This window comes from Eublepharis macularius, chromosome 9, assembly GCF_028583425.1.
Source record: "Eublepharis macularius isolate TG4126 chromosome 9, MPM_Emac_v1.0, whole genome shotgun sequence".
Classification (NCBI taxonomy): Eukaryota; Metazoa; Chordata; class Lepidosauria; order Squamata; family Eublepharidae; genus Eublepharis; species Eublepharis macularius.
Window position 1 is genome coordinate 82,905,247 of NC_072798.1, and position 14,544 is coordinate 82,919,790.

Genomic DNA, 14,544 nt, shown 5'->3' on the forward strand with positions numbered 1-14,544 from the left:
AATTCCCTTGGCAACCGGAGACAGGGACTGCCTGAAGGCTGTCTGAACTCCTGCTGTTGCCCTGGAAACACCAATCTAAGCCCAATTTAGCTTGATAGGCAGGTCTTCCTTTCAAGTGTGGAGCTCCAAATTTGTTACAAGAAAGAAAAGACCATGGGGGAGGGGGGCTCCCAGCTCTGGCTAGTCTTTGCAGACAATGGAGAGGGAGAGAGACAGCTGCTGTTGGCATTTTGATAGAGAGACAGGGAGAGTGCATTGGAGCTTGTATTTTCTTTGTGTGTGGTGGGATATGGATCTAGCTTTGCCAGGCTCTGGGGCAAAGCTATTATTTACTATTGGTACCTTTCCTGCTGCCTGCTCAGGTAAGGTTTCTGGGAGTCGTGCATTAGGTATCTTGACCAAACTTGGATGATGGCTGGAGGAGAGCCTGCTGGCCCCCATGAACAGCCAACTACGAACATGTTCGTGAACAGGGCCATGTTCATGGTTGTTCGTGAGTCCCTGTTCGTGGATGACAACGAACAACGAACATCATGTTCGGGTTTTTTTCTGTTTGTGCCCATCTCTATTCACGACCTGAGTTCAATCCTGGTGGAAGCTGGGTTCAGGTAGCCAACTCAATGTTGACTCAGCCTTCCATCCTTCCAAGGTTGGTAAAATGAGTACCCAGTTTCCTGGGGATAAAGTGTAAATGACTGGAGAAGGCAATGGCAAACCACCCTGTGCCAAGAAAATGGGTCAGTAATGACTCAGTGCTTGCACAGGGGACTACCTTTACCTTTATTTTATAATTAATCTATTTCCATATTAACTGTTCTTAATTTTATTTAATTTTGGGATATGTAATCAAAGAAATCTTTCAATTTTTTCTGGAATTCTAATATTTATCTGTTATGGACATAAGAAGTTAATTTAGCCATCGATGCATGTAGGGTATAGAAAGAAAAGAGGAAAGGGGAACAGAAATGAAGAAAAAGAAAACTGAAAAAGAAATGGCCGCTCAGTTTTTTTGATCTGTGCTATAGAACCACGTTCAGAATTAGATACAAAGATTACTGTTGTCATTAATGGTGCCTTTTATATCTGCCTATGGCACATGCAGAGATAGGCAAACAGAATGCAATTCCTATAATCTTCAATTGGAGCCTCCTTAACAGGCCTTGATGACTTTGACTCCCAGATCTGTCCTATGACTGAGAATATTTAGCTAGCCATGCCACCATGGCACGGAATCAGCTAAGGGGTAAACTGCACTGCACTGATTTGGTCTCTGCTAGATATAATTCTCCTCTCTTTAACTAGCCAGCAGATGGGTTGAGCTCTACCATGGCTCCAGTCCTGGTGTCCTAGTTGCCAAATTCTTTAATAACGCAGTATCCTGTTTACATCACAACATTGTGTATTTGTGCTCTGTAAACTTGATACTATTATAATAACATAATAACGACATTTGATTTATATACCACCTTTCAGGATAACTTAATGCCCACTCAGAGCGGTTTACAAAGTATGTTATTTTTATCCTCACAACAATCACCCTGTGAGGTGAGTGGGTCTGAGAGAGCTTTGAGAGAGCTGTGACTGACCCAAGGTCACCCAGCTGGCTTCAAGCGGAGGAGTGGGGAATCAAACCTGGTTCTCCAGATTAGAGTCCTGCACCCTTAATCACTATACCAAGCTGGCTCTCATATTGATATGGATTCTTTCTTTTTTCCTTTTTTTTCCAGCACAAGTATGTGTTCATGATCTTTTCAGTACTCTTGAAAAACTGGTGAGTTTGAAAAGATTCAGAAGTATTATTTCCAGAAGATGAAAACTCCATTTCTGCTTTGATCCTGATGTTGATTCGCTCTATAATTTTGAGTGACGGATAACAGAAAGTCTGGTGCGTAAATCCTTATGCAGACACATTTTTTTCCCTTCAGGGAAAATGCATTATTAACCCAGCAGCATCATTCAAAGGCAGATTTTTAGTGGTATACCATCAGTAACACAGTACAGATTTAGGAGTTTAATTCCGGAGAAGATTTTGAGATATAGGGCTTATGACAAACTATTGCCTGTAAGGTGAGAACGCTACAGAATACACATAATTTCTTCACAAAAACAATAGGATAGCCCTGGATTTATTATGGGACGACAAATATTCAGTGTGAACAGAATTAGAGCAGCCTGGGGAAAGCTTCCAAAGTCTCTGTTCCATCCAAAAAGGCATCTATTTATCTTAGTTTTAACATTGACCCTTCCAGCTAATCAAATCCTTATCACGTTGCTGGACTTACAGAAATTACATTAATTTAGTGGTTTAGATATGTATAACAAAGTATTTGAGCCTGAGTGGATGGACTATAAAATGGAGTCTAGAATGAGAGTTGGAAGAATGAGTAGATGAGAGAAATTTCTATTTCCTAGGGATGGGCTGCTTGCATAATAATTAACAGCCATATCAAGGAAGTAGAGATACTGGACTTTTTGACAAATTGTTGCACCAAAACTATCTTCATTTGAGCTTGGAATTTGGTCAAGGAACCTGTTGGTAGTATATCGACTTCCTATAACTGTGTATGTTTTACTATTAAATGTTTCCAACTATGCTTGTAAGTCTAAAGTAGCTTTCTTTTAAATAAATTGACCTGGTTGTAATACAGAACTGGCTGGGTAGCCAGTTTATTTTTCTTCTTTTGAGGAGGAAGTTTGCTCTTTGGCATTTACTGTCCTGTTTGGAAAGAATTTTCCTAGACAATTTGGACACAATTATCAAAGCTAATAAATGAGTATTGGCACAAAATTACAGAATGGCCGACTGTGAAGAATATTTGCAAGGTAAATAGTAAAGAGAAATCATGGAGACAGACTCTAGTTTGTGGACATAGAAGAGGCCTCACTGAATCTACATGCAAAGTCTGTGGTCAGGTGTATTAAGCTACTGGATGGTAAACTGATTCATCCTACCTCTTATTTATTTAGCAAATTTATATGCTACCGCTCCAGATATGCTTTATCAATTTAACCTTGGAAATTATCAGCCAATGAGTATGTGACATGAAGGGCCAAATTAAACATTAATTTGGCCCTTCATTAATTAATTAAAACAGTACAGTATGCCAAACTATCCCAGGAATCACGAAACAGCCTCATTCAGTACCACCTTAGATCTTATCTTTTTGGCTGTGAGTGCAAACTGAGAGACTCTATAGGACACATGATTATCAGTGTCAGATAACAAAAACATAATCTTCTTGAGATTTTATAGTCAAAGAAAGATCACTGTGGAAGGGGAGAAAGCGCTTAACCATTCCCCCTACCCCAGTCGGAATGAAGAGGCAGACACAAGAGTTGGGAACTAAAAAGGCCACTTTATTGAACAACAACATAACTGTCAACACGGCAAGGGCCTAACTAGTGGTACAGATCAGGCCCTGGGGTCAATCTTGGACCTCCACCCCGACCTGTCTGGGTGAGGTGAAGCTGCCTTATAAGACCTCTGTCTCTGCCTCCCCCCAGCATTCCCAGATGCCCAGGGAAAACCCAGCTGCCTCCCTCTCCTTCGGGGAGGCAAACCGTGGCCCCCAGCCAAGCTGCTGTTGCTGCAGCTGAGGAGTCCCGCAATCTTCACATTCATCTAACAAGATTTAAAATACTTTCCCAAAGATGTAATTGGCTGTTCCAGGAAAATACACAGACTCAAATACCGAATCTGTATATTTCCCCTCAAGTACTAACTGCAGCTTTGAGAAAGCATTTGAAATCATGGAAGAGGATGGGATAAAATGTAAAAGAACATTTTCTCCAATGATCTTTCTGCCATCTTCAAAGCAGCCGTCTGGGCCTGCAAATAAAAAAAAGTGTAAGTTTCAATAAGTCTTCTTATGTTCCATTAACTTTTGCATCAAAGTTGGTTTACACATAAAACATGTCTTGGATGGCTATTTTATGGAAGGCTTTTAGAGTGCTCAGTGTATAGTTTACAATTTATGGTTTTTTTATGCCCCAGCTTGCTTTTCATCTTTTCTTTATATTTATATAGATAACATGGCCATTTTCACATGCCCCCGTAACCATCTGGAAAATCGCACAAAACTCACAGCACAAAGCGTCCTCCTAGCACGAATTCCTGTCACGATCCCATTTAATGGTGCGATGATGTCATAAATCACGCCATTAAACGGGATCATGACAGGAAATCGCACTAGGAAGATGCTTCGTGCCGTGAGTTTTGCCTGATTTTCTGGAGGTTGCGGGCGTGTGAAAGCCAGCCATGTTTATAATTTTATATTATAAGTTTAGGATATTGTTTTTACTTGTAAGCTACCTCAAGCAGCACTCTGGTGAGGCAGTGTATAAATTCCCTAGACAAACAATTAATAAACAAATAAAGCATGATTAGGCTGCAAGTTACTGTACTCTTTCCTGGAAGTAAATCTAATTTAACATAATGGGACTTATTCCTGAGTATGGAGCTGCAAGTGCTCATTTAAACAATCAGTCTGAAACAGCCACTGGGTGACAATCAAGAAAAAGTGCTGGATGGATTAAAGACAGGTTTCTGATGATGTTGCTGCAAGGGACATAGCTGGCAGGAAGTTGTCCCTTGGTCCAGAATTGAGAGAGGTGGCAAAGGAAAATCCCCATTGCCAGAAACACCTGTCTAGGGTTGCCAACCTCCAGGTCCCCCAGAATTACAACTGGTCTTCAGGTCTCAGAGATCAGCACCTCGAGATAAGATGGCTGATTAGAGGGTAGACTATACCCCGCTGAGGTCCCTTCCGTCCACAAACCCTATCTTGGTTGTTGTGGGGTTTCCGGGCTGTATTGCTGTGGCAAGACCACGGCAATACAGCCCGGAAAACCCACAACAACCATCGTTCTCCGGCCGTGAAAGCCCTCGACAGTACATCAAACCCTATCTTCTCTAGAATCCATCCCCCAAATCACCAGTAATTTCCCAACTTGGAGATAGCACCCCTGCAACTAATCAAGGAATTTACTGGGATTTGAGTAGCTGTGGATATCTCCAAAGGACAGTAGAGACTCACTCAGACCTGTGATGAGGTAAGTCCATGCCTCCAGAGGGGAAATGCAACTGGGGCAGTTATCAGGTCTAAAGTCTATGGCCAAACTTGTGTCTCTTGAAGTTCAATGGATAGGACTGAATTCACACCATAAAATATTTTCCCAAGAAGTTGCAAATCATAGACCCCATTTTAAAATACAACTTTTCTGCATGGAATTGATTCTGTGCAACATAGAATTCTTTTTTCAAGACAAATCATTCTGGCAGAGTTGATCAAAATTCTACTAAGTTAAAACAATGCCTAATAAATGCCACAGATATCACTATATTTTAAACAGCAGTTGTATTTTAATCAAGAGCCGAGTGAATATAACAAAAGCACAGAACAATTTGATCTTTCAAATATCCATACCAGTTAGAGCTATGCCTTGTTGTCTACCCAACACCTGTTATCAAGGGCAGCAGTTTATGTACACAATCCAATGTTCTTCCATTAATAAGAGAAAGCAGAGATCAATTCCCCAAAATTTGATATATTCTGTTGCCTGTTTGATTCAATACACTTTGCAGAATCCAAAAACAAATTTATAAGAATGAGGAAAATGATTGCTGAGCTAGGTTTTAATCATTTCCAGACATTTTCCATATATGTAGTCCAACTAAATTGTCCCTGCAAATATATTGTATGCATAATTAATAAATAAGAATTTAGGAGATTAAATTACGTTTATAAACAATCAGATTCAGTATTCCATAGCCTACTCATTGTAAATAGAAATGAGGGGGAAAACGAGGACTTATAGTTAGAGATGGGCAGGAACAGCAATACGAACAAAAAAAAGCCACGAACAGCCCAATCTCCTGTTCGCAAACAAGCTGTTTGTGAGGCCCCATTCTAAATGAACAAGTGGTCGTTGCAAACCTCCTTCGTTGCGTTCATCAGCTGTTCATCAAGCCAGACAGTCTGGTGCCTTTCAATCAATTCCCCTGGCAACATAGGCATGGACTGTCTGAACTCTGAACTCCTTCTGACTTTCCTTCTGACTTGTAAGTTAACCCCTCAAAGTAGCTTTCAGCAGACAGTCCAGATTTTTCCACTGTGAAAAGAAAATGACAGGAAAGGGAGGGATCTGTGGATCCCATGGAGATTCTCCCCGCCCCTCTCACACCTGGCCAGAGCAGCCCAGTGCCGCCAGCTCCCTGGTGCAACAGGGATGGGGAGAATCTCATCGCCTGTCTCGCACCGGGCAGCAGCAGCCCGGCGGCGCCTGCTCTCCTGATGCGAGAGGGATAGAGAGAATCTCCCTGCCCCTCTCGCACTGGGCAGCAGCAGCCCGGCAGCACTGGCTTTCCTGGTGTGAGAGGGACAGAGAGAACCTCTCTGTCCCTCTCACATGGGCTGCAGCAGCCCAGCGGCACTGGGGTGGGGCAGGGGGTGGGTACTAGCGGTTGTGGGGTGTTTAAAGGGCCCTGCTACTTGCAAGTGGCAGGACAGGGCCCTTTAAACTATCCGTTGGCAGGCAGCAGGGGGGAATCCCCCCCCGCCGCTTGCCAGCGGATAGTTTAAAGGGATCTTTAAAGGGCCATGATCAACGAACAACCAATATGTTCAGTAACAGGTCAGGTTCATCAATGTTCATTGTTCGTTGTTCGTGGATGGCAATTAACAATGAATAGTGTGTTCATTTTTTTTCCCCCATTCGTGCCCATGTCTACTTACAGTGTACTATATTTGGAAAGATCTTGTTGTATTTATCTTGCATTTATCTTCAGAGTAGGTCAATTTTCATTCCTGTAATTTGCAAACTTTTCCATTGTGACAGCAACTATATAAATATATATTACAGCTTGGTGTTTGAAACTCAAAAGAGTGCTTCAGGAGGTTGGCACATTTCTACACAATGAATTTTCACCACAGAAGTGAAAAACACACTGGCGAGAACTGGGGTAGAAAGACCAAGGAAAATATGGATGCACAAAATGTGGAAGTCAGAAGAGCCCCCACTCTCCTGGCTTTTTGTAAATGATGCAAAACCGAACTATTCAAAAAGGCTTTTTACTCAAATGGGACAGCTGTATTGTAGAGATGGGGTCTCAGATGCTTCGCTAATGAGTTAGGGACCATAGACTAAACTTCATCACTATATTGCCTTACATATTATCTGCTACTTTAAATATGTACTCCTATGTACTACCAGTGCTCCATGTTGTCTAATATTAGTCCTAGAATTAATTATGTTCTGCTTCATTATTTTTTCTACTCTGGCAATATTTATGGAAATGTCCTTGATACTGTATTGAAATGTACTTGATACTGGTTGTATTAATCTCATACTGTGTAATCCACCTTGAGTCTCAGTGAGAAAGGTGTACTATAAATGACATAAACAAAAAAACAAACAGAGCATGTGAGAGTTATGTAGCCATAGGAGTTGAAGCACAGAGCCTTAGCTTAAAATTTCTGTACTTTTGGGACTCAGCTGGATTTATGCACAAACTAAATAGACAGTTTAACGTCTAAGATTATGAGGGGCCTCTAAATACAACCCCTCCCCCCACGTTACTATTTTTTTTTTTGGAGGGGGGTAATGCTATGATGGCTCTTTGATGTAGTTTAAGGTCCCAGCATGTAATATTTTGACTGCTTTTTGGAAGTGAATTTGTAACAGCCTTTTCATTTTTGGTTTATTTTTAGTTTTTTTTTTGTTTGACTATTTTGTTTTTTAAAAGTATGTTTCTGGACCTCATAGTGGGGATTCAGGGGGAAGCGAGGTGCCCTCTGCAAGCTCTTGCAGGATATCCACCATGTAACTGGTCCCAGCTTACCTGGCACCATGCAATTTGGCCCAACCCGGTAGCTGCCACTTTGCAGCTTGTTCAGTTTTCTTAGGAAGATACTGCTCAGGGAAAAGCAGGAAAGCTGTCAACAGGATAGCGGATAAAGGTTGGTTGGCCAGTGGAAGAGAAGGAAAGAAGGACACCAAAAAAGGGGAGAGGCTATGAGGTCTCTCAGGAAACAGAAAGAGGAAGTGGGGAGAGAGGGGTACTGAGGAAAAAAAGATGCACCCTGTTAAGAAGTGGGTTCAGACTCTGAAGTGATTTCAACAAGCTCTTTATTCAGCAGGAACATCTCTGAAACACAGGAGGCAAGCTGCAAATATTTATACACAACTTCAACCCCCAAACCACGCCCCCCAGCTTTGTTAACACCCAATAAGAATCACCTAACTAGAAGCCCTTGTTTGCATCAACTATACACATTGTAACTTATTTACAGGATAGTGATTGGTCTTTATTGTGTTGTTATGATTGGCTGCTGCCGGCATTAACAACCAATGAGAGTGCAGACTTCAGGAGCCTTGTTTGTGATAGAAGCTCGACCAATACATAACACACCCTGTAAGTCCTTGTGGTTCCTCTACATCAAAAGACTAGCACCTCGATTCGTTTTCGTTTTCGCGGCCATGTCGGACGCTCCTCTCGGCAGGTCCGAGAAGAAGCGGCCGAGCAGCCTGATCGGGCGGCTGATCTGCAAAGGTTAGCCCCCAGGGCTCCCAGGGAGGGAGTCTGGGTCCGGGACGCGACGGGAAGAGCCCTCTGGCAGATCGAGGCAGGGGGTAAATTGCCCATTTGTCCCTATGGAGGCCGGCAGATGTGCGCGGCACCTTGTGTGCTGCCGGGCAATGGAAAACGGCAAAGAACAGGAGTGGGCGGAAGCCTGTAAGTAAGCGAATCCCTTCTGTTACTACAAGCGCATGTGAAGGAGTGGTGGGATCTGAAGTTTAGAAGATTCGGATTTCCCCCCCCCCTCGCAGAGTCTCGGAAGATTGGCGGTTCCCCCCCTAAAATGGCAGCAAAAAAGCAGAGTCCTGCTTTGGGCAAGTCAGTTTCGGCTGCCCTGCAGGGAAGAGGCGAGTCACTTGTGGAACTGGTGAAAAGATCGGTTATCGAAGCCATAAAACCCTTTGTTGACAAGCTGAATGAAACAGATCAAAGGGTGGGCTTAATTGAGAGCGATGTGAAAGCCATCAAGGAAGTAGCGGGGGGGGGCAGAGAAGTCTGCTCGGGAAAATGCATCACTTATGAGAGCAACGAACAAGGAGCTAAAGTTGGTGGAAAACCAGCTGATTGGGCTGCAAGTGGAGCGAACACAGACCATTTTGCGTCTCCAGAATGTTAAAGAGGAGGAAAACGAGGATTTATGGGATCTTGCCTCAGAACTTTTAGCGACACCCGCAAGGGCAACTAAAGAAGAAGTAAAAAGCGCCATTTTGGGAGTCCGTTGGGCATCTTCAAAATATGCAATGAAGCGGCAGCTGCCTCGCGAGATTGTTATTGAGTTCTCATCCAGGAGGGTCCGGGACAATATCCTATATAACTCATATAATGCGGAGTTGGACTTTCTGGGAAATAAAGTCAAGATACTGAAAGACGTTCCATTTTTAGTCCGGAAGAGAAGGTTTAAGTATAAAAAGCTGGCAGCTCTTTTGAGGGAACGTGACATAAAGTACAAATGGCTACTTCCGGAAGGAATCGGGTTTAGTTATAAAGATCAAGCTTACAAGATTAATTCGGAAGATCAGCTAAGGGATTTTGTGGACAAAAATCCAGAATTTGGGCCAGACACCAAGCAAAAAGAAGAAGATTTGAAGCCTGAAGGGAGGGGGGAGGCAACGAGCGCTGCGGCTGTAGCTGCTCAGAGAGAACTGCGTCCGAGGCCCAGGGGGGGGGAGATTTAATTTAAACTGTAATTTGTATTTTGTAAGATCAACCATTCCATCATTACTTTATTAAGCTATTTTCTTTAATTATGGCAGTATGAAGGGAAAGCATTGAAGTGTAGTGTTTAGTGTTTGTGAGTTGCCTTCCCCATTTTTCCACCCCCCCTTCCCCCTCTTTTTTTTCCTCTCCCTTCTTTCCCTCCCCTTGTACTATTGTAGTTTTTTGTAGTTTATTGTTCTAGATGTTAAAATAAAAAAATATTAAAAAAAAAGACTAGCACCTCAATACTAGCCATGTTTACCCGGAAATAAGTCTTATATATTTATTGAAATGGGATGTACAGGTTCTTTGTATTGCCATCAGGGACATATTTTTCACATACCTTGGTACCAGGCCTGGAACAGGAATACTGTAGAATAAATTAATCTTATGTGCTATAAGCTTGGCATCTGCTTGAGCAAGAAAAACAGTTTTCACAGCACAAAAGCAGTGATTGTACCTATATGCAAGCATCTCTAACCAACTGGCTCACCATTGGCACAACTTAACCAAATTAAGCACTGTCAAGTCCTATTTAATGGAACAAGAAAGTTAAGCATATGCTTAAAATCTCTCCCATTGAAATCAATGAGCCTTGGAAGAGCTTCGCTTTGACTGGATCGCACCCAGTGTGTTTGGGATTATGAAATTATCCAGGCTTCTTTCTACTGAGTTTACCTGACTTGGGATCAAGTCCTTCACAGAGCATTAGGAAATATCCATTCCGAATGCTTCTCTTGTTTTTCACTGGCAGTTATCAATGCCTTTGTTTCAACTGAGATATCTCCTTTGCTAAATTAATACAGTTGCTAATTATCCTCTAGTTGCTGTTCTGTGCTTGGCTAATTAGTTTAGCTGTGTCATCCTATTGTCAAACTTGCAAATGATTCAATTTATCTTATCTTGTCCTCCCAATAGCCCTCCGCTAAAATGAACAATGGCCTGGTGTTTGTTTGCATCTATCTTTGGATATAACTGTTCAGTATTCTGTTGTAATATTCTGTTGCTGTGAAGATAGTTCCGTATAGCTCTTTATACTAAAACTTCAGTTGTCACACTTATGACAGTACGGTTTCCCCCCACTTCCTTCACTGATGAAGCAGCCGGTGTCCTTAAACTGGTTACTGAAGCTACAGTAAAGGAAAAAAAAACAATTTTGGATTATTTTTTCCATTGAGGAAACATCTCAGCATGACACATATCCTGGGATTACCACAATGGAGAGAAGAAAACAGTTTAAAAATAACGAATTCTTTACTTCCTTGCAAACGCAGAAATAAACGCAACAGTAGTATGTACAAGCTAATTAAAAGCAAAATGGTATTACAGAATATGTTTAATCTTGAAAATGCCTGTGTAGAACAAAGGAGCATTCATTATTATGATAGATGCTTATGGCATGAGATATTTAGTAAGAACATCCAAGGCAGGAGAGCTCAGTAAATTAAAGCCCCAGAATATAATGAGTAAATTTATTAACGTGCCATTGTTGATACATCTGAGCAACTTTTTTCTTCAACAAGGACTATTTAAAGGTTTCTTTTTCCCTGCCCAAACTGATTTTTTTCACCTATTTTGTTCTGACTTTCAACACTGGAAGGCTAAAATGGCCTCCTTACATAGTATGGAGTATATGGGTTGGAATGCTTGGCTCTGTCTGGAGGGAGAGAGCACTTAGGGGTGATTGTGTCAATAGCCTGGGCTGTTTACCATTCCAGAGAGTGATCAGGACATAGACAGAATTGATAACAACAACAACAACAACATTTGATTTATATGGCACCCTTCAGGACAACTTAATGCCCACTCAGAGCAGTTTACAAAGTATGTGATTATTATCCCTACAACAAACACCCTGTGAGGTGGGTGAGAGAGCTCCTAGAAACTGTGACTAACCCAAGGTCACCCAGCTGGCTTAAAGTGGAGGAGTGGGGAATCAAACCTGGGCCGTTTCCACACAGCTTATCTTGTTCCGGAAAACAGCAAAATCTTGCACGAAATTGCACGAGAAGACGTTGTTATCATGCGAGAAGATGCTCTTATTGCACAAGATGCGATAACAGCGTCTTCTCGTGCAATTTCGCACGAGATTTCACTGTTTTCCGAAACAAAGTAAGCCATGTGGAAACGGCCCTGGTTCTCTAGATTAGAGACCCACACTCTTAACCACTACACCAAACTGGCTCTCCAGTTTGGTACTTATGTATTTAATGGTATAATGTATATTACATTTTAAAGGTATAAAATGTATTTAAAAGCAGCTTTAATCATCCCGCCCCCCCCCCCCGGGGACCTAAGTTGGATGAAAAGCAACATGAAAATATTCTGTGTGTGTTATGTGCCATCCAGTCACCTCCTACCTATGGCAACCCTATGAAGGAAAGACCTCCAAAATGTCCTATCATTAATAGACTTGCTCAGATCTTGCAAACTAGAGGACGTCATTTCTTTTATTGAGTCAAACCATTGCGTTTTAGGTCTTCCTCTTTTCCTACCGCCTTCTACTTTCCCTAGCATTATTGACTTTTCCAGAGAATCTTGTCTTCTCATAATGTGACCAAAGTATAATAGCCTCAGTTTTCTCATTTTGGCTTCTAGGGAGAATTCAGGCTTGATTTGATCTAGTACCCACTTATTTGTCTTTCTGGCTGTCTAAGGTATCTGCAAAACTCTCCTCCAACATTATATGTTCTAAGTAAATAAAAAATAAATTAATAGTCCTGCAAGGCAGGGAAAGTAGAAACAATTGAGCACATTATGCTTGCTTGTAAGTTCTACCACAAAATACATATAAAACATATCCAACCTGCATTGAAGAAGTTTTCGAGCCTCCCTGACACAGAACTAACTAATAAGCTCCTGTGTGCAAGGCCTGCCTGTTTCGTTAAACCTGATTTGGTTTTAACTGAATCAGAAAACCGTTTTGATATTCAGGGAATACCGAAACGGCAAGCCGATTCGGTATTCACGTTTCGGCTTGATTCGGCTATTGTTTTCAATGAGAAAACCTTCTCCGGGCTTTCTGGGAGCCTGGGGGGGCATTTTCTGTCCGAATCACACCAAACTTGGTGGAGACCTTCTCCTAACTCTCTTCTAACTACCCCCCAAGTTTCAGAAATATTGAACTTTGAGGGGCCATGTTATGCCCCCCCAAACAAGGTGCCTCCATCCTCCTACACTCTCCATGGTTCTCTATGGGGAAAAAACAAGTAATCTTTCTAGGTGGCTTGGGGTGGCATTTTGCAAGCAAAATGCACCCAATATTCCACTTTGGGGGGCCATTTTATGGTCTCCCAAAGAAGGTCCCCCTATCCACCTCCACTCCACTATTCCCTATGGGGGAAATAAAAGAGGCTTGTCCGGCTAGAGGTGGCATTTTGCATGCAAAATGCCCCCAAACTTCAGGGGACCTCCTTCTACCTGTTCTCCCTCCCTCCACCAAGGCTCAAGCAGATCCCACTTGGGGGGGGCATTTTATTGCCTCCCAAAGATGCTGCTCTTAACCCCCCCTTTCTCAATTATTTCTTATGGGGGAAATAAGAGAGGCTTGTCTGGCTAGGGGTGGCACACCAAAGGGTGTGCCAGCAGCATCTTACACAAAAATAACACAACTCACTTCACATTAAAGAATCACCCAAAACACAATTGCTGTGAAAAACACTTTATTTCTTTAACTGCTTTAGGTTACACAGTGGGAGGGCACAACAGGGCATGAAAACAGTCTACTATACAAAATAACACAACTCACTTCACTGTTTTCTACAGCAATTGTGTTTTGGGTGATTCTCTGATGTGAAGTGAGTTGTGATATTTTAGTGTAGTAGACTGATATCATGTCCTGTTGTGCCCTGCTGGGGACTGCTGGTGTAATGTGTCACAATGCTTTGCCTACTTGTACTTTGAAAGTGAGAAAATAATTTTTTTAAAACTTTATTCAGTGTGTGTTTGTGTTTTATTCTTTGTTGTGCAGTTGGTTCCCATATAGGGAACGATGGGGCTGGCTGGCCAGCCGTCTCTGTAGGTGGTGGGGGAATTTGGGGGAGGGTGTCTGTGGTTTAGGTGCTCTTTCACAGGGACAAGCTCGCACTCAGGAGTGTGCCCACCATTGTGGCACCCCTGGGCTGTGCATAATTGCCCAGGGAAAGAGAGTTTAAAAGTTCCCATCGCAGGGAACAATGGGGGACGGCTGGCCAGCCTGCTCCTGGGGTAGTGGCTGGTGTGGGAATGTTGGGGAGGGTGTCTTTGGGTCAGTGTGGGGCTACGGGGGGGATTTAAAAGGGGCTGTCCCTGTGGCCATAGATGCCACATTCCGTGGGTTCCTGCTGTGGGAGATTTTCCCATAACAGGAATCAATAGAAAGTGGCTGGCCACAGGACAGGGGAGGTTAGGTTTTGGAGGGGGGTGGTATTTGGCAGTTTGGGTGCAGGTGGACTGTGGCTGTGGCCATTGGCAGCCCCAATCCCATGTGTTTCTGCAGTGTGGAAGTCTTCCCCACAGTAGAAAGACAAAGCGGTGTGGCAGGAGAACCACCTTTTGGGGGGGCATAAAATGCCCCCCCAAAGTGGGATCAGCTTGGGCCTTGGTGGAGGGTGGGAGGACAGGTAGGAAATGGGCCCCTGAAGCCAGACAAACCTCTCTTATTTCCCCCATAGGAAATAATTGAGAAAGGGGGGGCTAAGAGCAGCATCTTTGGGAGGCAATAAAATGCCCCCCCAAAGTGGGATCTGCTTGAGCCTTGGTGGAGGGAGGAAGAACAGGTAGAAGGAGGT